A 26,135-nucleotide genomic window follows, 5' to 3' on the forward strand; every position below is an offset into this window, starting at 1 on the left:
GTACCAGTCAGCTTGCCATGTACCGACACTTTTCAGGGGTGGAAGTTTAATAACGCTGGTACTGCCAACCTTAGTTTTATCTTCCCATATGGATATAAAACAAATGAGCTAGTGTTATTGAATTCTCTAAATCTGTCACGCTCCAAAAAAACTCTTCAAATCTTGTCATTTTTGTCGCCATTTAGTTTTACAATTTGATGGTTGTAAAGCTCATAAAGCGTGTTTTTGTGTTTGGCGTCACATCATGCGTCCAGCACGATATTATTATGAATCGTTTGAGCTGGAAATGGGAGTGTTCAGCAATCTGCAAGACATCAGAAGCATTAAAATCCTGACACATGATCCACAATCAGTAAACTGTTGTTTTGTGTTAGCAGCTGCTGGGTGAAATTGATGTGGCTGATCGTTCTCCTCCTATTGTCCCATAAAAGTTTATTTTTGTCTTTCTGATGTTTATTTTTGCAGCGACAGCTGCTTCTTGTTCTTTAAGATGGGGAATAAAACATTTTTTCCATGTATTGAGTGAAATGGAATGTGAAGATAAGAATGTATTTTAGATTTTACAAATATAGAACACGTCATGAGCTCTTTATCCACTCTATATCTTGTTGGCATCAAATTTTTATGATTTGAGCTACAGTTGTTAAGATTGGGATAAGTAGGCTTAAAATAAAGACTATGCCAATTCTGTTTTGTACAATAGATCCACAATGTGCTTGGATTTCAAAGCTGTAATGTTCAACATTTCTTTCTGCTGGCACTACAAGTAACACAAAGTCAACATCTGTCCTCCCCAATGGCGGATTATAATATAGGCGTTTCGGGCGGTTGCCCGGGGCCCGAGGCTGCCAGGGGGCCCATCGGGGCCCGAGGCTGCCAGGGGGCCCATCGCGGCCCGAACCGCGCTGCCCGCTTCCAACTGAATCTGTATCCGCAGGACGCAGATTCAGTTGGGTTGAATGCTGGAGCCTCGCTCCAGCATTCACTCTGTCGTGAGCGGCTCGGTGCAGGCAGGCGCGATGTAGTGACGTCATCGCGCCTGTCTGCACGGAGTCACTCACAGCACAGTGCAGAGGAGGAGAAGCATCGCATCCCCCACCGTCGTGGGAACCGGGATAGGTAAGTAATTATGTTTTCTTTTTTATTAGGTACGCACATATGGAGCATTATACTGTGTCAGCTATGGGGCATTATACTGTGTCAGCTATGGGGCATTATACTGTGTCAGCTATGGGGCATTATACTGTGTCACCTCTATGGGGCATTATACTGTGTCAGCTATGGGGCATTATGCTGTGTCAGCTATGGGGCATTATGCTGTGTCAGCTATGGGGCATTATGCTGTGTCAGCTATGGGGCATTATACTGTGTCAGCTATGGGGCATTATACTGTGTCAGCTATGGGGCATTATACTGTGTCACCTCTATGGTGCATTATACTGTGTCAGCTATGGGGCATTATGCTGTGTCAGCTATGGGGCATTATGCTGTGTCAGCTATGGGGCATTATGCTGTGTCAGCTATGGGGCATTATACTGCGTCAGCTATGGGGTATTATACTGTGTCAGCTATGGGGCATTATACTGTGTCAGCTATGGGGCATTATACTGTGTCAGCTATGGGGCATTATGCTGTGTCAGCTATGGGGCATTATACTGTGTGAGCTATGGGGCATTATACTGTGTCGCAGCTATAGGGGCATTATACTGTGTCACAGCTATAGGGGCATTATACTGTGTCACAGCTATAGGGGCATTATACTGTGTCACAGCTATAGGGGCATTATACTGTGTCGCAGCTATGGGGGCATTATACTGTGTCGCAGCTATGGAGGCATTATACTGTGTCGCAGCTATGGGGCATTATACTGTGTCGCAGCTATAGGGGCATTATACTGTGTCAGCTATGGGGCATTATACTGTGTCAGCTATGGGGCATTATACTGTGTCAGCTATGGGGCATTATACTGTGTTGCAGCTATGGAGGCATTATACTGTGTCGCAGCTATGGGGCATTATACTGTGTCGCAGCTATGGGGCATTATACTGTGTCGCAGCTATGGGGCATTATACTGTGTCGCAGCTATGGGGCATTATACTGTGTCGCAGCTATGGAGGCATTATACTGTGTCGCAGCTATGGGGCATTATACTGTGTCGCAGCTATGGGGCATTATACTGTGTAGCAGCTATGGAGGCATTATACTGTGTCATAGCTATGGGGGCATTATACTGTGTCGCAGCTATGTGGGCATTATACTGTGTCGCAGCTATGGGGGCATTATACTGTGTCACATCTATGGGGCATTATACTGTGTAGAGGCAGCTATGAAGGGCATTATACTGTGGGGGCAACTATGGGTGGCAATATACTGTGGGGGCAGCTACGGGGGTCATTATACTGAGCAATTACAAGAGCTGCAGGTCCAAGGGGGGAGACGCTGTGTAGCACAATATACAAGGAGGGATTGTTGTATAGCACTATATAGAAGGGAGCGCTGTGTATCACTATATCTAAGGGGGATTGCTGTGTAGCACTATATACAAGAGGGGGAGGGCTATGTGACGCTATTTACAGAGGGGGAGGACTGTGTAGCGTTATTTACAGGGGGCTGTGTGTGGTGCTATCTACAGTGTTTGACACAATTATATTCAGGGGCGCAGTCTATGGTGCTATAATATTTAGGGGCACAGTGTTTGTACTATTTTATTCAGGGGCGCAGTGTTTGGTGCTATGATAATATTATCTTTGTTTATAGGTGTGGAAATGTTGGAAAAGTGAGGAGCCAAAGACATCTGAGTGGCAAATTCTGCAGAAATGGGTCATGGCCGGGAAAAGTCGTCATGAAGTCTGGACTGGATGGAGAAGAGGAAAAAAACTACGTCGTCACCTGTGAGTCACTAGATTTATAGAGAATCTGTCACCTCTCCTGACATGTTTATTATAGGAAATCCTTGTATTTCACAAAAAGTCTTTCTGCAGTCCAGGACTGATAGACAATTCCCCTTGTCAGGAGGATGTGTCCCTGCACAGTGTGATACTGTCAGTATGTAGGGACACAGCCCTGTGACCAGGGGAATCGTAACACTGTTAATGCTTGCCCAAAAAAGTAGTGTTAAAAATAGTTACGGTGCGGCAGGGCGGCGGTGAGGAAGGGGGGGCCCAAGTTTGGGTAACAGCCCAGGGCCCATGGTCTACTTAATCCGCCACTGGTCCTCCCCTACCACCAAACCCATACCATCAGTGAGCAATTTTTCTTCCATATTAAGAAAATTCGGACCTTATCCAAACAATTTTGACATACTATCTTGTTCATGCGTTACTTATTCACCCTAGCACAAACCCCACTGATGCCACTAAACATGAAAGAGCACTGAATATGAGTGGGACTACATGATCACATACATGGGCGTAGCTTTAGGATGGGGGAGAAGATGTAACAGACACATCCAGACACTGAGGCCTGAAGAGGTCCAAAAGCCCCACTGCTACATAGGAAGACAAAAATATTAGAGATGGCACATGGGAGGTGACGGGCCCTGTTGCATATTTTACATTGTGGTACAGAAGCTTAGGCTTCTGATCACATACATCCTAGTACCACATATTATTCCTGTCTAGTGGGAATCTATGATGTGACACATTTGTGGTATGGTCCACTGGTAGACAAGGGTGCCGAGGGCTTCACTGATGAGATTTGTTTCTGATTAACTGGGATCCACTTAACTTGATTTGATTCACAGCCTAAATGCAGCAGGTGACAGAGAAGATAAATAAAGCAATTCATTAAAGAAGACCTCCGCGGTGTGTGATGCAGAAAAAACAGGAAAGATGATCCAGCGCTGATAGGAGTTTAAAAAGGAAGGATATTTCCCAATTTTTATTGGCAAAATCATTAAAAATTGAAGAAGAGACGCAGTCTCAAGGCAGGAGTAGTCAGGGTATATACCCAAGAACTATATATACGCCAATTGCGTTTGAAACGCGTAGGCTTGGGTATATACCCTGACTACTCCTGCCTTAAGACTGCGTCTCTTCTTCAATTTTTAATGATCTTGCCAATAAAAGTGGGAAATATCCTTCCTTTTTAAACTCCTATAAGCGCTGGATCATCTTTCCTGTTTTTTCTGTAAACGACACTCTAAACTTATTTTATATATACTGTACTTTCTTATTGAACTGCTGCCTTGTCTGTGCTTTTAAAAAAACCTCCATCTTGATTCTTAGATTTCCCCAGCTTTCTCTTCCTCTCTGTTTTGCTATCAATCCCATGATGCTTAAGCACAGCATCACATGACCAGCCTCAGACCATACCATTTCTGTATGCTGGGGGACACTGATTATCATTCTTTCTATATTCTCCTAAATGAGCGGAGAAACCATAAGTATCAGCCAGGGAGGCTGCACTATATTCTTCTACATTATACCTGTGAGACAGGAACCTGTTTAAGTATCAGTGGTAGCTGATGATAGAAGTTTCTGTTCCCCACCCCCCGTACAAAACTAGTGTGGTACCGGAACTGCAGAAACCTGTGATGGGTGACACATAGATCTCCATAGACTCAAGTAGGGATAGCGTGTCACCGAGCCTGATTCACACTGCTGCTAAGCAACCATCCCAGTCTGATATATAGAGATAGAAGCAGCAAGAAAAATAACAGGTGAGAGAATGACACATGGAATACCATAATGTCGCTTTAACTATTTGGGTGGTACATAATCTTAAGGCACCTGCTATACAAATTTCACATGATGTTGCATTCTATCTGTTGAGTACTTTTGTCATAAGGCTCAGCGGCGTTTGATGGTTTTAGATGCCGGCTGAGGACAGCCTACTGTAAATATACGGCTTGGGGCAGCTGAATGGGAGGCTGCTGCTGGCTTTAGCTAGACCCGGCACAGCCCTAACAGTGACAATAGTCACTATAACAGGGCTGATTTCCCCTGTAAACAGAAAAAAAACATTGCAAAAATCACGTTGCTAATGGGTAAACGGAGCCCGGTCTTTTGAAAGTTAAAAAAGATTGGGCTTAGCAAAGACTTGCAGGTTTTGATAGAATGTCAATGTAATTAGGTTCACTATCTGTCCATGATCAAAAATAGTTGCAGAAATATTTTCTTATAGCATTATCCAAGTAACAAAAAGCTTAAAGGGGTTGTCTCAGGAACGCTGTACCTTGAAAAATAATAATTATCCCTAGGTTATTGAGAATTAAAGCCTCTGCCTATCATTTTTAATTTGAAGGACTTACTTTTTAATGGTTTTCTGTTCACGTTTATCACATGTGCAGGTCCTCCGTTGTCCCGGGTTGGTTGAAAGGGCCTTCAACCCGGCCATACGTGACTGCAAGGCACCGAATGTACAGCAGGACCACCTCTGCTCTGTCTGTGTCCCTACGCCTACTGCTGCCAGGCACTATTTTTACACATTGTTGAATAACTTTTTGCGGTTATCCGTATCCACCCCTGTATAGCAGCTGTATTGTACAAAACATAAACAGTAATGGGCAGTAGATATAAAAGAAAGGCCATACATCTAATTATGCATTTATTTTACTGATGAATAGAAGTTGAAGCTGGCTGTGCTGTCAAAATAAAATAAATCTGATAATATTTTTCCTATTATTCCCTTGCTAGTGCAGAAAAAGTTTGCAGAGGTAAATACAGTGTAAGATAAGAGCAGGACGGCTCATGTCAAAACCAACAGTAAAGTGCCATCCTGCTTACATCTATTCCACTCCAGCAGCTCAGCCCGACACTGCAGCCGGACGCTCAGAGCTGTACTGACAGTGTACCACAAGCAGGACTAGAGGGGGAGCATCCGAGATCGTTCTGCTTTTACATTCCTGAAAACGAGAAGCAGACGACGTGATGTGTGATCAACGTATGTATTTCATGTTAAGAAGAGTACAGCTGGAGGACGTAACCCATGGCAACAATAAGAACACAGTGAGTGTAGCATTGAGATTACATGTACAATTAAGGGTATGTTCACACACACTAATTACGGACGTAATTCGGGCGTTTTTGCCCCGAATTACGTCCGAAAAATGCGGCTTGAAAGCGTTGACAAACATCTGCCCATTGAAAGCAATGGGCTGCCGTTTGTCTGTTCACACAGGGCGTATATTTACGCGCCGCTGTCAAATGACGGCGCGTAAATAGACGCCCGCGTCAAAGAAGTGACCTGTCACTTCTTGGGGCGTAATTGGAGCCGTTATTCATTGACTCCAATGAAAAGCAGCGCCAATTACGTCCGTAATGGACGCGGCGTTCAAGCGCCTGCACATGCCGTTACGGCTGCTGTCGTGTGAACATACCCTAACTCTTCAGCCATGCATTTTCTCCAAAAACACAAATTTAGGAATATCGACATTTTCAGATATGGAAGATAAGTAAAGGGGATGTCTGTGGTGAGACAATCCCTTTAAGGAGGAAAGACAGATCATCCTAAGGCTATGTTCACACGGAGTATTTTGGGGGAGGAATATCTGCCTCAAAATTCCGTTTGGAACTTTGAGGCAGATTTTCCTCTCCCTGCACGCCGATTTTCACGGCGATTTTCGTGCCGTTTTTCGCCCGCGGCCATTGAGCGCCACGGGCATAAAACAGAGCGAAATACGCTTTCTCTGCCTCCCATTGAAGTCAATGGGAGGTCAGAGGCGGAAGCGCCCGAAGATAGGGCATGTCGCTTCTTTTTCCCGCGAGGCAGTTTTACTGCTCGCGGGAAAAAGACGCCGACGCCTCCCATTGAAATCAATGGGAGGCGTTCTCGGGCCGTTTTTGCCGAGTTTTGCGACGCGGTTTCCGCGTCAAAAACTTGGCAAAATACCCCGTGTGAACATAGCCTAAAAATGTTTTTGCTCTTGGGGTATGTTAACACATTCAAATAGAAGTGGCTGAAAGTTACGAGGCTGTTTTCAAGGGAAAACAGCCTCTGATTTCAAGGTGTTTTTGAAGTTGAAAATCAAGCTTTTTTCAATTTTAAGCTTCTTTAACCGTTTTTTAAGGCATTTTTTATCGTTTCGATGGAAAAGCAGCTCCAAAAACACCTCAAGAAGGGACATGCTGCTCCTTTTTAAAAGGCTTCTATTTAAGAAGCGTTTTTTTAATTCAGCAGTGTAAAAATACACCTCATAAGAAACAGGAGGGTATTTCTCATTGAAATCAACGGGAAACTGTTGCCAGGCTTATTTCAAGTGTATTTTGGAGCTTAAAACAAGGCTTTTACGCTCAAAAATCAGCTTGAAAATAAGCTGTGTGAGCAGATTTTGTGCAACGGAGGACAGAACATCCCAGTTATGCCTATAAATTCATTCCAGTAATGCCTATAAAGGATTAAAACAAAGGGCACAGAGTTTGGATGTGCTGTTCGTTGGGGGCACTAATTGAAGAGGGCTGAAGACTGATATTCCTCTTGATGTGCCATGATCATGCCCTTTTCTGAAAAACTATTTAAAGAGGACCTGTCAGTTCTCCTGACAAGTCTGCTTTAGTTAATATTTTCGAATGAAATAACAATGAAGCAACACTGTGCCATTCCTCATTTATTCCTTCTGGAAATGTGTAAATAAACTGACAACTGGGTGTTACTATTAGGGTATGTGCACACACACTAATTACGTCCGTAATTGACGGACCTATTTCGGCCGCAAGTACCGGACCGAACACAGTGCAGGGAGCCGGGCTCCTAGCATCATACTTATGTACGATGCTAGGAGTCCCTGCCTCGCTGCAGGACAACTGTCCCGTACTGAAAACATGATTACAGTACGGGACAGTTGTCCTGCAGCGATGCAGGGACTCCTAGCATCGTACATAAGTATGATGCTAGGAGCCCGGCTCCCTGCACTGAGTTCGGTCCGGTACTTGCGGCCGAAATACGTCCGTCAATTACGGACGTAATTAGTGTGTGTGCACATACCCTTAGCTTTGTAAAAGGGGCGTGTCCCTACACAGTCCAATCAGTGCTGACTGGAAGCAGGAGGAATAACAGAGGGACGGCACAATGCATAGTTCTAAGAAAACATGTTTTAGAATTGCTACCATACCATGGAGGATGCAAGTGTTTACTAAAACAGACATGTCAGTAGAGCTGACAGGTCCTCTTTCAGTAGCCAATAGCACCGCAGAACTTTAATGTCCGCATATATTTTTATGCAGCCAAACATCAGTGTTGACTTAGTTTTCAATAGAAGCAGTTCTTGAAGCACTTCTTTAAGTCCAAAGCCAAACACACAAATACCCATAAAAACAGCAAAAAGTTTGCATAGAAACTTTTTGCAGTAGTGATGCTGCTCTCAGTCACCACTACTACAGTTTGAACTAGGACGTTAATGGACACTAACTTATCAAACAAATTACGCTGATCTAAAAGTATACCTGATATAGATCAACTTTGGAATTTTTACTTACTGTTAGTTGTTTTATCAATGAAAATTCTGTGTGAAATTAATGCCACTAGTTGTCTCCCTGCCTGTAATCTGCGGTCTACACCCTGTTGTCAAGAAAAATCCGTTCCTAGTTACAGAACAGAAAAGACAGACTACTGTATGTGGGGGTCTATTTACAGTCTGCCCATAAAAGTCTATGGAAACTGAAGGGCGAGCAGAAGGAGGGAGCCAGGAAGAGGAGATACACTATAGAAGTCTATGGAGAGGGGAGGGGGAGCAGGGCGAAGACTGCAAGACCAAGACACTCTACCCGTACAAGTCTATGGAGAGGGTAAGGGGAGCAGAAAGCGAGAAAGGCACAGACAGACGTGCAGCAGCTTCCTGATGAGATTAACATTTTCACCCCAGTGCTGGATTCTCCGCTACGTTGCTCAGTACTGCTGTAAAATCTCCTCCATGCTGCTGTAGCTTCTATATATGTGATAGAGATAGGAGAGCAGGATTCTCCTCTTCTCTAGGGGCAGTGTATAAAAGACATGATAGCAGTAAGGCGGGATTCACACGACCGGGTCGCGTCCGAGCCCGAGTGCCGGCCGGTAAAATCGGCCATTCTGCCCGGCCGGTTTGCATAAAGTTATGCATCCGTGCCGGGCCGGGCAGATCCGGACAGTGACATCAGCGGCAACTCCTGAAGGGGAATCCCCATGTGTTCGGGGATTCCGCTTCAGGAGTTTCCCCTGATGTCACTGCCCAGATATGGACAGAGACATCAAGCGCTCTGTCCAGGAGCGGAATCCCCGAACACACGGGGATTCCGCTCCTTCAAGGAGCTAAAGTGCGGCTAGCACATAGCAGAGCGGGGAGATACCTCCCCGCTCTGCTATAGTGGTGTCGCTACAGTAGTAGTAGCAGCAGCAGCAGCAGCTGCTGCAGCTGCTAGCGGCGCCATGAAAGGTGTCGCCGGGCCAGGGCGCTTTTAAAACAAGCAGGAGAAGGGAGCCAGCGCAGTGCTCCCTTCCACCTGCTGTAAACCCCGGCCCTGCCACACAGCGTACAGCGATGCCATTCGTCAGAATGGCATCAACTCCTCCTCCTCACATGCACTCTGCGCTGTGAGGAGGAGGAGATAGAGCGCAAGAGCCGGAAAACCCGGCCGTCACTCGGGACACATCCCGGTGATGGCCGGGTATTACCCGGCCCCATAGACTTCTATGGGAGCCGGGCGGCCGGGTACCCGGGCGAAAATAGAGCATGTCCTATTTTTTGACGGGCGGTTTTCCCGGCCGTCAAAAAATCGGTCGTGTGAATAGCCCCATTAGGGGTCTATTATTCCTAATGCAGCCGGGTGCCGGCCGATTTATGAACGGCCGGCACCCGGCCGGGAAACCCTGCCGTGTGAATGAGGCCTTAGGCTCTGCCTACAAGCTCAGGAAAAATTGAGAATTAGAGATAGAGCCTGCAGAGGGGAAAACTGTTTAAAAAAAATACAGTACACAAGTCATATAAAGACCAGAAATACAGTTATAACTCATGTACACACATGTGACAGCTTATTCTGAAAAGTCACCAGAAAAGTTAGCTACGCTTTAATTGAATCTATGTAGTTCATAGCTGGAAGCACTACAGAAGAACAGCTTTTAAATGTCTGTCAAACAGGAAACAAAACTGTAAGATTCATCTCAAAAAGACTTAAAGGGATCCTGTCATCAACATCTTACCTGTTAAACTCGCCGGACCCCTCAATGGCCGCAGCTGTCCAGAGTTAGTTCCTGTTCTCTTCTTTCCTGAAGTCCTCCTCTGTCAGTAAATATAGTTGTTTAAACTTTTCCCGCCTTTTATGGTAATTATTTTTCCCTCTGGGATGCAGCTTCTTAACCACACCCACTGCCAACACCTGTCCGGCCCTGACTGGCTAAGGAGCTGTCAATCAAAAAGAAGGAGGTGGAGTCCACTCTGAGATGCTGGAGGAATGAAAACCTGACTCTTTTCAGATGAAGATTTGACTCTTTTCTGCTCATTTGCATACGGCGTGGGACCACTGAAAAACTGAATACTAAAGCTACAGAGCTTACTTAGAACATATTTATAGCTTAGATGACAATGATTTTTCACCCACTTTCACCAGGTATTGCTGGCTTTATAGCTAAAATGCTGGTGACAGGTTCCCTTTAACAGACATTGAGCAGAACACTTCCATTCATTAAGAAAATTCACTGCAGTCAGATAAAGAAGATTTGTAAGGTTTCCAACTCCCATTAATTTTAAGAGTACTACTCAAACCAGAAAAATAGTACTTGTGGAAAAACCATAAATCATCCCTTTTGTATAAGCAACACATGACATGATAGTGGAAGATTTTCTATTAGACTAGCAAGAGTGTTGAAATGTCATTATAATCTAGCACATTACCAAAGCTACGAATAAACACAAAGTGCAACTTCCTGTGAGGAAAATCTAAACATTTAACAATATAATCTACACTGAATACAAAAGACTTGGACGCAAAATACTTAAAATTACAAATTATACTTTAACACATTAACGCAGAATCACGTACACGCACATCATGGGAAGGCTCCTCTTCACACATTCTGATGTGCATGTATAGGAGGGTGATCGTGCGGGCACAGAAGCTGTGCCCGCCCGATCACCACGGGAGCCCAGCCGTGACTTACAGCCGGGCTCCCTCTCTAATGGATGGGATTGGAAAAACCGGCCGTTTAACCCCTTAAATGCCATGGTCAACAGAGACAACACCATTTAAGTGGTTTGACAGAGGGAGAGGGCAAACCCAATTGCTGTCCGCCGGCAGGTTCCTTTGTGCCTATATATTATACCAAAGCATTACTGACTGTCAGTGTAAAACTGACAGGCAATATACCAAAGCATTATATCAGCAATGAGAAGTTCGCATTGTAAGTCCCCTACTGGGAATAATAAAATAAAAAAAAAAACACAGAAAACTGTAAAATAAAGATTATCAAAAAATAAAAAGATTACAGTAAAAATAAAAGACCACATTTTTTTCATAAAAAGTGGTTTCATTTAGTAAAATTTTAAAAAACAAAAATAGAATAAAAACAAATATATGGTATTGTCGCGATGAGAACATCTCAAACAATAAAGTTAAAACATTAATTAAATGTAGGGAGAATGTCGTACAAAAAACCGCGGCGAAAAATATATATAGAAGTTAATAGCACCAATGAAAACTACACATTTTTTACAAAAAACAAGCCCACATATGGCTATGTCGACGGAAAAATAAAAAAGTATCTTGAAATACATAGATGAAAAAAAGCAATTTCTAGAAATTTAAACAAAACTTGTTCAGAGGGCAGCATGTGTTTATGGGAAGATTTTTTTTTTAAATCAAAAACACCATCGCCTTACTTTTGGTTTTCCTACAGTTATGGCCCAGGCTACCTACTACTGTATATTGATTTCTATTAAAACTATAGACGGAGGAGAGATTATCTACTTCCTCCCTCACTGATGTCAACATTAAAATACAACACAACATTCCTTGCTTTCAAAAAGAAACATACCAAAATGACCCAGATGGTCTGAGCAAGAATTGGGTGGTGTCCAAGCACACAAGTTAACATGGGAAGCTCTGCTTCCACTAAATAACAACATAATCACGTTGACTTTTCCAAGGCTAAGAACATTAGAAGGCCACCTGGCTTACATCAGCTAGTTTCCATACTTACTTTATGGCAATGTGAGTACCAAAAATACTGCAACCAACTCACAGGATGATCTCCCACTGAGTAACCAAACATTGTCAACATAAACAGCCTAAAGGGGTTGTCCACTACCGGACAACTGATGACCTATCCACCGGATACGATCGGTGGGGGTTCAAAACCCGGACCGCGCACCGATCAGCTGCTTCGGCTACCTTCGTGCAGCGGATGTCATTGCACACTATGCTGTGTACGGAGCCAGAAGCAGTTGGCTCCGTACATTGCATAACAGCCGTGCTACAGTACTGCACCTCGGCCGCTATTCCAAGACCGGAGCCATCTGCTTCCGGCATTGAAGTCCGGTGCCCCTTTAACGACAACTATCTTCTCCTAAAATGATTTTGCGAGATTTTAAATTATGTCAACTGATATGAGCTAAAAAAAAAAAAAGAATTGTGTGGAAAAACAATAGATGTCCTAAAACAGTAGTCTGCAGAAACTGCTAATATATATGTAAATTATACCATATCATAGCTAAAGCCATTTGACTAAAAAGCTGTTTGGAAACCGCTGGGAAATGCAATTTTTATATTGTTCTTTTCATGTTCTGACCACATTCTCAGCATGAAAGAGAACAACAAAAAACAGCTAAACAACATCAATAAGGAAACTGGACATTCTATATAATATCTGAGATACAATAGGATGTTTAAAATCATTATAGAAGAATTTAGGAATGTTCCAAAATGCGATTTTATCTAAAAGCAAATTTTAAACAATGATTATTGTGTAACTAGTTAAGGAGTCTTCCTGGAACTCTTTTTTAATCATACATTATTATGCAGTATTTGCAAAATGTTGGCACTTACTCATGTATCGTTATTAAAAATAATATTAGTGTGAATAAAGGAATATATTTTGACTTAAGACCTGTATTGCTGTAAATTCTCTGCTTAAATCAGTGTGTCCATCACTATTTTATGCTGCCATCAGACTTATCTGACACATCTGCTTTAAAAACAATGAGGAATTTTGAGAATTCTTTGTTTCTTCACTCGATCACGATAGCCTGTACACGCCCCTGGTGTCCAGTATGCCGCAGGCCTAAAGTGTCCTGTGGCCTACTAGACTCAACGGTGGGGCAGGGAGCCGATTGCTGGATGATAGAATTCAACTACATCTGCATCCTGAGGATGCGAATACAGCAGCATATGTCAGTCAACCGTGGATCCGTGGCATAGCTTAAAAATTAAGGGCATGTGTCCCAGATGCCCGGAGCTCGTGATGCCATTGGCAACAGTGACAGCTCCAAAATGTATAAGATAATACAATATATATATATATATATATATATATATATATACATACATACACACGTGTATATATACACTACCGTTCAAAAGTTTGGGGTCACCCAGACAATTTTGTGTTTTCCATGAAAACTCACACGTATATTTATAAAATGAGTTGCAAAATGACTAGAAAATATAGTCAAGACATTGACAAGGTTAGAAATAATGGTTTTTATTTGAAATAATAATTTTCTCCTTCAAACTTTGCTTTCGTCAAAGAATGCTCCATTTGCAGCAATTACAGCATTGCAGACCTTTGGCATTCTAGCTGTTAATTTGCTGAAGTAATTGGGAGAAATTTCTCCTCATGCTTCCAGAAGGCCCTCCCACAAGTTGGATTGGCTTGATGGGCACTTCTTGCGTACCATACGGTCAAGCTGCTCCCACAACAGCTCTATGGGGTTGAGATCTGGTGACTGCGCTGGCCACTCCATTATAGATAGAATACCAGCTGCCTGCTTCTTCCCTAAATAGTTCTTGCATAATTTGGAGGTGTGCTTTGGGTCATTGTCCTGTTGTAGGATGAAATTGGCTCCAATCAAGCGCTGTCCACAGGGTATGGCATGGCGTTGCAAAATGGACTGATAGCCTTCCTTATTCAAAATCCCTTTTACCTTGTACAAATCTCCCACTTTACCAGCACCAAAGCAACCCCAGACCATCACATTACCTCCACCATGCTTGACAGATGGCGTCAGGCACTCTTCCAGCATCTTTTCACTTGTTCTGCGTCTCACAAATGTTCTTCTGTGTGATCCAAACACCTCAAACTTCGATTCGTCTGTCCATAACACTTTTTTCCAATCTTCCTCTGTCCAATGTCTGTGTGCTTTTGCCCATATTAATCTTTTCCTTTTATTAGCCACTCTGCCCTGAAGGCCAGCATCCCGGATTCGCCTCTTCACTGTAGACGTTGACACTGCCGTTTTGCGGGTACTATTTAATGAAGCTGCCAGTTGAGGACCTGTGAGGCGTCTATTTCTCAAACTAGAGACTCTAATGTACTTGTCTTGTAGCTCAGTTGTGCAGCGGGGCCTCCCACTTCTCTTTCTACTCTGGTTAGAGCCTGTGTGTTCTGTCCTCTGAAGGGAGTAGTACACACCGTTGTAGGAAATCTTCAGTTTCTTGGCAATTTCTCGCATGGAATAGCCTTCATTTCTAAGAACAAGAATAGACTGTCGCGTTTCACATGAAAGCTCTCTTTTTCTAGCCATTTTGAGAGTTTAATCGAACCCACAAATGTAATGCTCCAGATTCTCAACTAGCTCAAAGGAAGGTCAGTTTTATAGCTCCTCTAAACAGCAAAACTGTTTACAGCGGTGCTAACATAATTGCACAAGGGTTTTCAAGTGTTTTCTAATCATCCAGTAGCCTTCTAACACAGTTAGCAAACACAATGTACCATTAGAACACTGGAGTGATGGTTACTGGAAATGGGCCTCTATACACCTATGTAGATATTGCATTAAAAACCAGATGTTTGCAGCTAGAATAGTCATTTAGCGCATTAACAATAGAGTGTATTTCTGATTAATTTAATGTTATCTTCATTGAAAAAAACTGTGCTTTTCATTCAAAAATAAGGACATTTCTAAGTGTCCAGCACATGGAAAGGTTATAAATTAGAATCTAAGTAATAATATTTCCTGACTTGTGAAAAAAATTAAAAAACAATGTGTAATCACTCAAATACTAATTGTTTAACTGAAAAATAAAATTCTAGCGAAACACATTCCCTTTAACACCAGATTTCACTAACTTCTGATGTCCCAAATACTTTTCCTAATGGAGTCCATAATCTGCAGACACTGTCCCTAACAGTACACCAGGAAAACACTAGGAACCAGAGGCAATGAAAACAAAACTAAACAGATCCAAAACCCAGTTAAACCAGGCAGAGCAGAACAGAGAACAATGGAGACAGGACTGGACAACTAAACAAGACCATACACAGAAGCAAACAAGTACTGAGGAAATACAAGTCGGAGCTGAAAAAACACAGGGCTAGGCAGGTAACACACGATCTTGAAAGGAGTAGAGAGAGGCACAAGCAAATACACATAGCTTACCTATCACCGACACTGCCGGACAGGGCCGCCATCAGGAATTTCAGGGCCCCCTACAGCTAAATTTTCGGGGCCCCCCTACCGTGGCACCGCCTGTTAACGGTACTCCGTCCAGCACTATATCATGGTACCCAGGGCCGCCATCAGGGGGGGGTATTAGGAGTACTGATGTGAGAGGCCCGGCCAAACCTAATTGAAAGGGGGGCCCGGCAAACTGCCGCGACTTGCCTTTGGTAGAAAAAAAACAGGCCCCTGCAATGGGGCCCGTTTTTTTCACCAAAAGAATGTCATGAGCTGCGGGCCCCCCTTTCAATTAGGTTTGGCCGGGCCTCTCACATCAGTACCCCTAATACCCCCCCTGATGGCGGCCCTGGGTAGCATGGGGGTCGTCAAACACCGCCGCCCGTGCGACCGATCACGCGCACCCGCAAACTCCCGCGCATGCGCACCGGCGACCGCCTGGAACCGCGCACCGAATTTTGAGGCAGATTTTGACCTGCCCACACTATCTTGCCGCGTTTTTTGCCTGCGGCGATTGAGGACAGCAGACAGAAAACGCAGCGAAAAATGCATTTTCTGCCTCCCATTGATTTCGATGGCAGGTCAGAGGCAGAACCGCGGCAAGAAAGGACGTGCTGCTTTTTCTTTTTTCCGCGACTGGCTCCCATTGATTTCAGATTAAATCAATGGGAGGCGGTTTTGGACGTTATTTGGTGCTGATTCTGACGCAGTGTCCGAGTCAATATCAAGGGCCAAAAACTCTGTGAACTGGGCCTTATTGTTAGGGCTTATTCAGACGAACGTGTAATACATCCGCGCAACGTGCGTGATTTTCACGCGCCTCGCACGGACCTATGTTACTCTATGGGGCCGTGCAGACTGTCAGTGATTTTCACTCGCCTCGCACGGACCTATGTTACTCTATGGGGCCGTTCAGACTGTCAGTGATTTTCACGCAGCGTGAGTCCGCTGCGTAAAACTCACGACATGTCCGATATTTGTGCATTGTTCGCGCATCACGCACCCATTGAAGTCAATGGGTGCGTGAAAATCACGCCCAGCACTTCCGCAGCCGTATAAACTATGAATGAAAACAGAAAAGCACCACGTGCTACAAACATACAAACAGAGTGTCATAATGATGGCGGCTGCGCGAAAATCACGCAGCCGCGCATCATACGCTGCTGACACACGGAGCTGTTATGGACCTTTTGCAAGCGCAAAACGCCACGTTTTTGCGCGTGCAAAAAGCACACGCTTGTGTAAATCCGGCCTTAGGGTAGGAACACACTAGGCATGAACGCTGCGGATTTTATGCAACACATTTTATTGTGGATAATCCGCAGCGTATCACAGTCGCAGCAGAGAGGATGAGATATGAACAAATCTCATCCACACGCTGCAAAAATAATGGACCTGCAGTGTGGCTTTTGGCTTTTTAAGCCGCAGCGTGTCAATGTATTCTGTGGAATCGCTGCTCCTCTGTTGCGGAAATGCTGCGGTTCTGCCGCAAAAATCACACATGAGAAAAAAAAAAAAGGCACTTTTTAAAATTTATAAAAAAGTTTAGACTTGCCCCGGCCGTAGTCCTGGTGACGCGATCCTCTATTCTTAGCGCAGCTCGGCCTCCTGTCATGACGTTTCATCCCATGTGACTGCTGCAGGTCACATGGTCTACAGCGTCATCCCAGGAGGCGGGGCTACGTTCAGAAGAGAGAGATGCGTCACCTAAACTACGGCCGGGGCAAGTCTAAACTTTTTTTTCCCTGCAGGATTCCCGCAGCGGACACGCCTCACCAAACCTGCGCCACTATTTGGTGCGGTTTTGCTGGCAGAATTCCCTGCGGCTACCGGGGCGGATAAGCTGTGTAGTTTTACTCAGCATATCCGCCTAGTGTGTTCCTTATGATGTCGCTCCTGGAGCTGCTGCCGGTCTCTAAATAGGCAATTGGTTCAGTAGAATTTGGAATTATTTTTTTTTGTGAACCAGCTTAAAAAAATACAAAACTTTTGTGTTAGGGCCTGTTCACATCACCGTTCGCTTCCGTTCCGTCTGAGGTTTCTGTCGGGTGAACCCCGCAACGGAAAGTGAAAGTGACAGCACAGCTTCCGTTTCAGTCACCATTGATCTCAATGGTGACGGAAACATCGCTAATGGTTTCCGTTCGTCACCATTCCGGCTGGTTTTCGGACGGAATCAATAGCGCAGTCGACTGCGCTAATGGTGATGGAAACGGAAGCTGTGCTGTCACTTTCACTTTCCGTTGCGGGGTTCACCCGACAGAAACCTCAGACGGAACCCCGGCACGGAAGCGAACGGTGATGTGAACAGGCCCTAACACAAAAGTTTTGTATTTTTTTAAGCTGGTTCCCAAAAAAAAATAATTCCAAATTCTACTGGACCAACTGCCTATTTAGAGACCGGCAGCAGCTCCAGGAGCGACATCATAAGGGACACACTAGGCGGATATGCTGAGTAAAACTACACAGCTTATCCCGGGAGCCGCAGGGAATTCTGCCAGCAAAACCGCACCAAATAGTGGCGCAGGTTTGGTGAGGCATGTCCGCTGCGGGAATCCTGCAGGGAAAAAAAAGTTTAGACTTGCCCCGGCCGTAGTCCTGGTGACGCGTCTCTCTCTTCTGAACGTAGCCCCGCCTCCTGGGATGACGCTGTAGACCATGTGACCGCTGCAGCAGTCACATGGGATGAAACGTCATGACAGGAGGCCGGGCTGCGCTAAGAATAGAGGATCGCGTCACCAGGACTACGGCCGGGGCAAGTCTAAACTTTTTATCAATTTAAAAAAGTACCTTTTTCTTTTCTCATTTGTGATTTTTGCGGCAGAACCGCAGCATTTCCGCAACAGAGGAGCAGCGATTCCACAGAATAAATTGACACGCTGCGGCTTAAAAAGCCAAAAGCCACGCTGCAGGTCCATTATTTTTGCAGCGTGTGAATGAGATTTGTTTCATCCACTCTGCTGCGACTGTAATACGCTGCGGATTATCCACAATAAAATGTGTTGCATAAAATCCGCAGTGTTCATGCCTAGTGTGTTCCTACCCTAAGGCCGGATTCACACGAGCATGTGCTTTTTGCACGCGCAAAAAACGTGGCGTTTTGCGCATGCAAAAGATCCATAACAGCTCTGTGTGTCAGCAGCGTATGATGCGCGGCTGCGTGATTTTCGCGCAGCCGCCATCATTATGACACTCTGTTTGTATGTTTGTAGCACGTGGTGCTTTTCTGTTTTCATTCATAGTTTATACGGCTGCGGAAGTGCTGGGCGTGATTTTCACCCACCCATTGACTTCAATGGGTGCGTGATGCGCGAACAATGCACAAATATAGGACATGTCGTGAGTTTTACGCAGCGGACACACGGACACACGCTGCGTGAAAATCACTGACAGTCCGCACGGCCCCATAGAGTAACATAGGTCCGTGCCAGGCGCGTGAAAATCACGCACGTTGCACGGATGTATTACACGTTCGTCTGAATAAGCCCTAACAATAAGGCCAAGTTCACAGAGTTTTTGGGCCTTGATATTGACTCGGACACTGCGTCAGAATCAGCACCAAAAAACTTCCAAAACCGCCTCCCATTGATTTAATCTGAAATCAATGGGAGCCAGTTGCGGAAAAAAGAAAAAGCAGCACGTCCTTTCTTGCCGCGGTTCCGCCTCTGACCTCCCATCGAAATCAATGGGAGGCAGAAAATGCATTTTTCGCTGCGTTTTTTGTCTGCTGTCCTCAATCGCCGCGAGCAAAAAACGCAGCAAAAAAACGCGGCAAGATAGTGTGGGCAGGTCAAAATCTGCCTCAAAATTCTTTAAGGAATTTTGAGGCAGATTTTTTTTTGCCTGCAAAATACTGTGTGAACAGGGCCATACATAAACAGCACTTTGAGATAATTTACTCACCGTGTCAGAAGAGCTGCTCCCACTCAAGTCCTCTTCCGGCGATGTCTTCCAGGCGAGGTCTTCGGTCCAGACGTCCAGTCCTTCACCTCCAGCCAGGCTCCAGGTAAGTTTTGTCCATGTGTGTCCGCGGCTGCGCGCGCTTCGTTCGCGGGTGCGGGCATTCGTGGGTGCGCGCTCGCGAGTGCGCACGCGCGGGAGTTTCCTTGTGCGCGCGATCGGGTGCGCGCGCGCGGGCGGACTGTTTGACGGCCCCCCATGACGAGGGGAGGGGGCCCGCAGCAGCAGCAGCTCACGACATTCTTTTGGTGAAAAAAACGGGCCCCATTACAGGGGCCCGTTTTTTCCTACCAAAAGAATGTTGCGGCAGTTGCCGGGCCCCCCTTTCAGTTAGGTTTGGCCGGGCCCCTCACACCACTACCCCTAATACCCCCCTGATGGCGGCCCTGCTGCCGGATCCAGGGATTCTTAAGGAGAGGCAGATCAATCTGGTTGCTCTCTCCAAACAAGCCGCAGTGGCTAACATCAGTGTGATCATCTGACCTGCAATGATAGATCAGCTGCACAGCAGTTGTCTTTAGCAACTGCCCCATCCGCTGATTAATAGCAAGACCATAATGAGCGTGAAGGAACAGATCTGCTGCTTGTAATAGATACACTATATGACCAAAAGTATGTGTGTTGTACAGTTCATACTAAAGAGCTGAGTTAAACATGACTACGCTATTGCTTTGTCCCAAGTTAGTTTGTGAAATGTTTGATCTTCTAGATCTACCCCTGTCAATTAAGTGCTATTTTTGCGAAGTGGAAGCATCTAGGAGTAACAACAGCTCAGCCATGAAGCGGTAGATTATACAAGCTCACAGAGCGGTGCATAAAAATGGCCTATCCTCTGTTGCATCACCCACTACTGAGTTATTAACTGCCTCTGGATGTCACATCAGTACAGCCAAACATCAACTGGAAAGGTGTAAAAGCACACCAGCCCTGTTATTTTGACAGGTGGAAACATGCTCTCTAAAATGATGTCCCGTTTCACTATTTGGCAGTCTAATGGACAAATCTGGGTTTGGCAGATACCAAGAGAACGCTACCTACCAGAATGCATAGTGCCTACTGTCAAATTTACTGGAGGAGAGATAACGGTCTGCAACTGTTTTGCCCAATATTTCCACTAAGAGGTAATGTTAATGCTACAGCATACAAATACATTTCAGAAAATTGAATGTTTGTTGCCACAGTTTGAGGCAGGCCCTTTCCTGTTCCACAATGACTGTGACCCTGTGCACAAAGTAAGGAGCAAAAATACATGGTTTGACAAATTTGGCGTGGAGGAACTTCAGTGGCTTGCACAGAGCCCTGACCTCAACCCCATCCAACACTTTTGGGATAAATTGGAACGCTAATTGCAAGCTAGACCTTTGCTTCCAACATTAGTGCCTGATCTTACAAATGCTTTATTGGCCGAATGGGCACTAATTCCCACAGAGAAACTCCAAAATATTGTGGAAAGCCCTCCTAGAAAAGTAGAGTCTATTATAGCCGTGAAAAAACGCCCATGGATTTGGAATGGGATGTCCAACAAGGTCCTATAAAAGTGTTTATTTGACGTGTCTGTGTACCTATATAGGCTCAGGCTCCACTATGTTGTTAGCTTATCTCTGTAGGGTTTCTTTTATTTTCAACACCAGCTTTCTTTGGCATGCCTGCTTGTAGAGCTGGAAGTTTAGAGCTCCGTGGGAGTTCCATGTGAAGGATGCTCTCTTCACCACCCTTCTCTCAAGATTAACCTGTTCTGACCACAGATGCCTCTAAAGTGCTTAGGAGTAGATTAGCAAGAAGGAGGGTAAGAGGTAATCTGTAATTGGGCTAAGGTACAATTCTATATTATTTAAGCCATAAACTCTCCTTTTTTATGAATAGATAATAAAATTATGTAAGAAATTACAATATTTGTATCTTGCTCACAAGACCTGTGATCCTTCTTCATTGACAAAAATATATATACTGTATATCTTCATTTTCTCACTGGGGGGGGGGGTTAATAGTTTAGATTTGTATTATTCTTACAATCATTCTGCTCTTGCTGTAAGAGAAATCAGCTCTCCATACACTGACTTCAGGCTTCGTTCACATCTGCGTCGGAACGGAAACCAAACAAACAAACGGAAACCATAGAAACCACGGAATCAATAGCGTAGTCTACTACGGTATTGATTGCATCAAAACAACGGAACCCTTACATACCGGTGACAAACGCAAACCATTTACAACAGATCCGTCACCATTGAAATCAATGGTGATCCAAACGGAATTCTATGGTCTCTGTTTGTTTCACTTTGTTTTCCGTTCATGGGTTTCGCTGACTGAAAGCTCAGACGGAACCCATGGATAGAGCCACGACGCAGGTGTGAATGAAGCTTGACTTCCTAGTCAGCAGCAGCCAACCTATGCCGGCAGAGCGGCATGGGGAGGGAGAGTGAAGCAGTATAAACCAATGATGAGATAGGGGTGGATTTCAGACTACCTTCAAATCACTCTAGCTAAGCTGTAGTCACATGTCAAAGCTCGGCCATATAGAACTGAACTAAAAAGCAGCCAAGCATTAAGGAAATTAACCCCATCAGGACGTGGCTCATTTTGTCCTCGAGGAATCAGTATATTTTTCCGTTTTGCCTCAGCTGTAATTTCTTCTTCTTCTGACCTTGCCGTTTTTGCATTGCGGGGGTGTATTTTGTTTTGGTATAATTTTTGAGTACATAAAGTTTTTGCATTTAACTGATATACATTTTTTAAGGGGAATATGAAAGAAATGTATTTCACCATTGACTTGGTAGTGTTTTTTTTTTTTATCTTTCGTATTACTCTGAACGCCTTAAATGAGGATTTACATTTTTTGCACGGGTTAGGGATAAATAATTTATGTTTGTTTTTTTATGTTATATGACTTTTATATTAATAAAAACTATTTTTATTAAAAGTAATTGTATTTGTTCATTATGTGTCTGTTTTGTTTTTGTTTTTAAAACAAAAACTTTATTTTATTCAACTTTATTTTAATTTTTTGTTGTCCTACTAGTGGGCTTTTAAATAAAAACAAATTTGAATATATAAAATGCACAGGCAAATATTAGTGCTGATCTCACATCACTTGCATTAACTCTGCACATAACACTCGTAATAGTAAGGGCTCTCTGCTCCATTTTAGCGGTTTCCTCATACATTTGGACCAGAAGTCAGGGAGAATTTTCTAAAAGGGAGAAGAGAGCTCTATGTATTACCAGTAATAAGTGCACAGTGAATGTAGGTGGCGGGCAGAGCAGGAAGTGTATAAGGTACAGCTACAGCCGATTGCCAAACAGTACGAAGTAATGTCAGAGAAGGGGGCATCGTTTTGGTAAGTTCTCCTGTACAGCACTGTAGCATAAATTCCCTAATTTTTTATCGTCTGCATAGTCAAGAACTTACAGTGTACAGAGCACCTTGGCCCTGGAATCTTAATTGACCCTAGTAGGTCCATATTACTAATTATGAAAATTTGCCAGGAGTTTCCCTTTAAAGGAACTATATCACCAAACAAGTAATCACTGGACAAACTTTGATCTGATTAGCTGAGGCACCAAGTGTTTGCAGCCATGACTCCCTCCAGCACCAAAGCAGAAGTAGGGGGCGCCGCTCAGACGGTAGAATAGAGCCCACTGATGTGATTGAGAAAAAGTGGACGTTAACCTCTTAAGGTCTATTTTGAGCTTGCGGAAGGGAGCCATTTTTTATTGCAAGAGCCATAACGTTTTTTGTTTTTTTTCAGTCGCCATTGAACGGTTTATTGCCACCGTAGCGGTGCACTATATGTATATTTTTTATTGCTAATTTTTTTTTATGAAAGGGGGAAGTTTTTTTTTTAACTTAATTTAAAAAACCTAATTTTTTCCTCTGATTTTATTAGTCACCCCACAATCACGTCACACATGTACATCCTGGAGCGTTAAGGGGTTAAAGAAAATATGGAGCATTCTTGCCTCAGTGTTACATCTATTTACACTATTCAAGCTCTATTTTAGACATTTAAAAAGTTCAATGAGGCTTGCCCTCCTGATTGATTTCTATGCAGCTTATATGGTAGAAGCGAACACTGCATCACTGTCTGTGAGAGGCACATGAAAGGTAATACCTGACATACACATTTGTCTTTGCTTAAACATCAGTCAATATTATTTCAGAGAAGGTCATATAACACATAGTTTAATATTGATTTTAGCAACTGAAAATCTATATGGCCTTGTATTGATATAAACAATCTTGTATTAAAAATCGGCATCAAAAAGAGAAAAGCAATGAGGATCCAAGGTAAAAGGAAAAACTAATCTAAACAATGTATAACCTAAAAGATGATCTACTCAAAAGGCCCCTTGGTGCACACAGGTTTAGAATATATGCCAGAAAAATCTCCCAGCATTTATGCCGAACGTACACAGTCGAGTCACATTATTATGACCTCCTACTTTCGACGTCGGCAGCGCGTAGCCCATGAAGGAAGTGATGTGTCGTGGGCTGGCTTGGTGGGTATATAAGGTGTGTGATAGGCTGTCTGAACACATATCGCTCGTTGTTGCCATGGGTAAAAGGGTCGATTTATCAGAGTTGCAAAAAGGGATGATTATTGGCTTTCAGGCCAAGATTGGCAGTATTTCTCAAACAGTTTGTGATCTGTACACATGCTGCTGTGGTTAAAGTGTATAAGTGGACAAACGGCATCATTGGGAATAACCAACGTTTAAACTGCGGAGCACCATGCTATTGATGTGAGAGGTGAACGTCGGCTACAAAGGTGCATGAGGGCCGAACGACACGCTACAGTGGAGCAGCTCACCCTGAAAATCATTAAGGGGGCTACCAGACGTGTGTCTAAAACAACAGTTTAGCAAACTCTACTGCGTATGGGGCTCCGAAGCTCCTATGCTAACAAAGGTGCATTGGAAAAAATGGCTTAAATTTGCTTGGCAGTATCAGACCATTGATGATTAGCAAAGTGTTGCCTTCTCCGATGAATCAAGATTTCTGCTTCATCGATCGGATGGACGTTGGCATGTCAGGCGAGAAACGTCAGAGAACAAATACCCTGCAACCATTGCTGGAAGAACACAAGCTGGTGGCGGCAGCATGATGGTCTGGGGAATTTTTCATGGCATTCTCTGTGCCCACTCATCCATGTGGAGGGCACTCTGAATGGATTTGGGTATGAATCCATCGTTGCAGATCACTTGCACCCATACATGCGGTTTGTCTTCCCTGGATCAGATGGAATCTTCCAGCAAGACAATGCGACATGTCACACGGCTAGAAATGTCCGACAGTGGTTAGAAGAGCACGACCAAAACGTCAAAGTACTTCCATGACTCTCTAATTCGCCAGACTTGAACCCAATTAAGCATCTGTGGGACCCCTGTTGATCGTCTTGTTCGCTCTATAGATCCTCCCCCGCGCACCCTCCAGCAAATGTGGGATGCACTGTAGTCAGCATGGCTCCAGATACCTGAGACCACCTACCAGCACTTTATTGAGTCAATCCCAGCCCGTCTAGCTGCTGTCCGTGCTGAACACGGCGGTACTCTGGATATTAGCTGGTGGTCATAATAATATGACTCGACTGTGCATGACCCCAATTTATGCTACTGTAGGCCAAAACAGATGCATACATCGCACCTTCATTCCCATTTATAAAAAACAAAACGGAGTATGCATTTTTTGCGGGATCCCTTTGTATTGAAAATTGTAGTCGACCATGCTTTAATACAGTATGAAAAAAAAAAAAAAGTATGCCAACACATACTGCCAAGACATATGTCAAAATGTCACTCTTTTGACATATATCAGGCCCATCGAAGTCTATGGATTTGTTAGGTGGATAAACATCACAAAAGTCACACTTTATTTCTGTTTCGTTATGTTTCCATTGCATTAGGACGGTAAGAATACCATATTTTGTTGCATAATTCTATGCAATAACTAAAACAAAATAAGATTTTATTCTGTGAGTCAATAAGCTTAAGTGATACCAAATTTATAGTTCTTGTTTTTAAAATTATGAACCACTTTTACAGAGAAAAAAACTATTTGTTAAAAAAAACTTATTTGTCTCGCCATATTCTTAGAACAATAACTTTTTTGTTGTCTTCGTTTTTGCCTGGTGAGCTGTAGTTTTTATTGGTGTCATTTTGGGGTACATACGACTTTTTGATCGGTTTTTATTCCATTTTTTTGGGAAGCAAGGTGACCAAAATGCCTGCATGGTGAATTTTCATTTTCCTACGGCGTTCACCGTTCGGGTTAAATAACGTTATATTAACGTTAATTAAATAGCAGCTTATTCTGATAAGTCACCTGAAAAGCAAGGTATGCTTTAAAAAATTAATCAGCATAGAATTTTGGGACTAAAAATGTAACGATGATAAAATAGATATTCACTTTATGTATCATTCTCCTAGATATTATTTGAAATGTGAATTGTGCTCAAACAGGTAAAGAAAAAACATGATAATCTAAATGTAGAGCCCCTTTTTTTCTCAATGGCTATTGTCCTCGTAACATAAAGAAATACATTTAATTAGCCCAAATATAAAAGTATGGATCTTGATGGGTCATAGTCAGTTTGTTCCTCCAACAGAAAGGTGGTGCAATAGAATCAAGTATGTCCATTCAAGCAGCTTACATCATG

General features: G+C 43.7%; 1 protein-coding gene across 6 annotated transcripts in view; it reads right to left on the reverse strand.

The window, feature by feature from the left end:
* RARB (retinoic acid receptor beta) overlaps nucleotides 1-26,135 on the reverse strand; it is a 646,418-nt gene that overhangs the window by 343,646 nt on the left and 276,637 nt on the right. The gene's annotated exons all lie outside the window — the stretch shown is intronic.

This window comes from Rhinoderma darwinii, chromosome 5 (genome assembly GCF_050947455.1).
Source record: "Rhinoderma darwinii isolate aRhiDar2 chromosome 5, aRhiDar2.hap1, whole genome shotgun sequence".
Taxonomy (NCBI): Eukaryota; Metazoa; Chordata; class Amphibia; order Anura; family Rhinodermatidae; genus Rhinoderma; species Rhinoderma darwinii.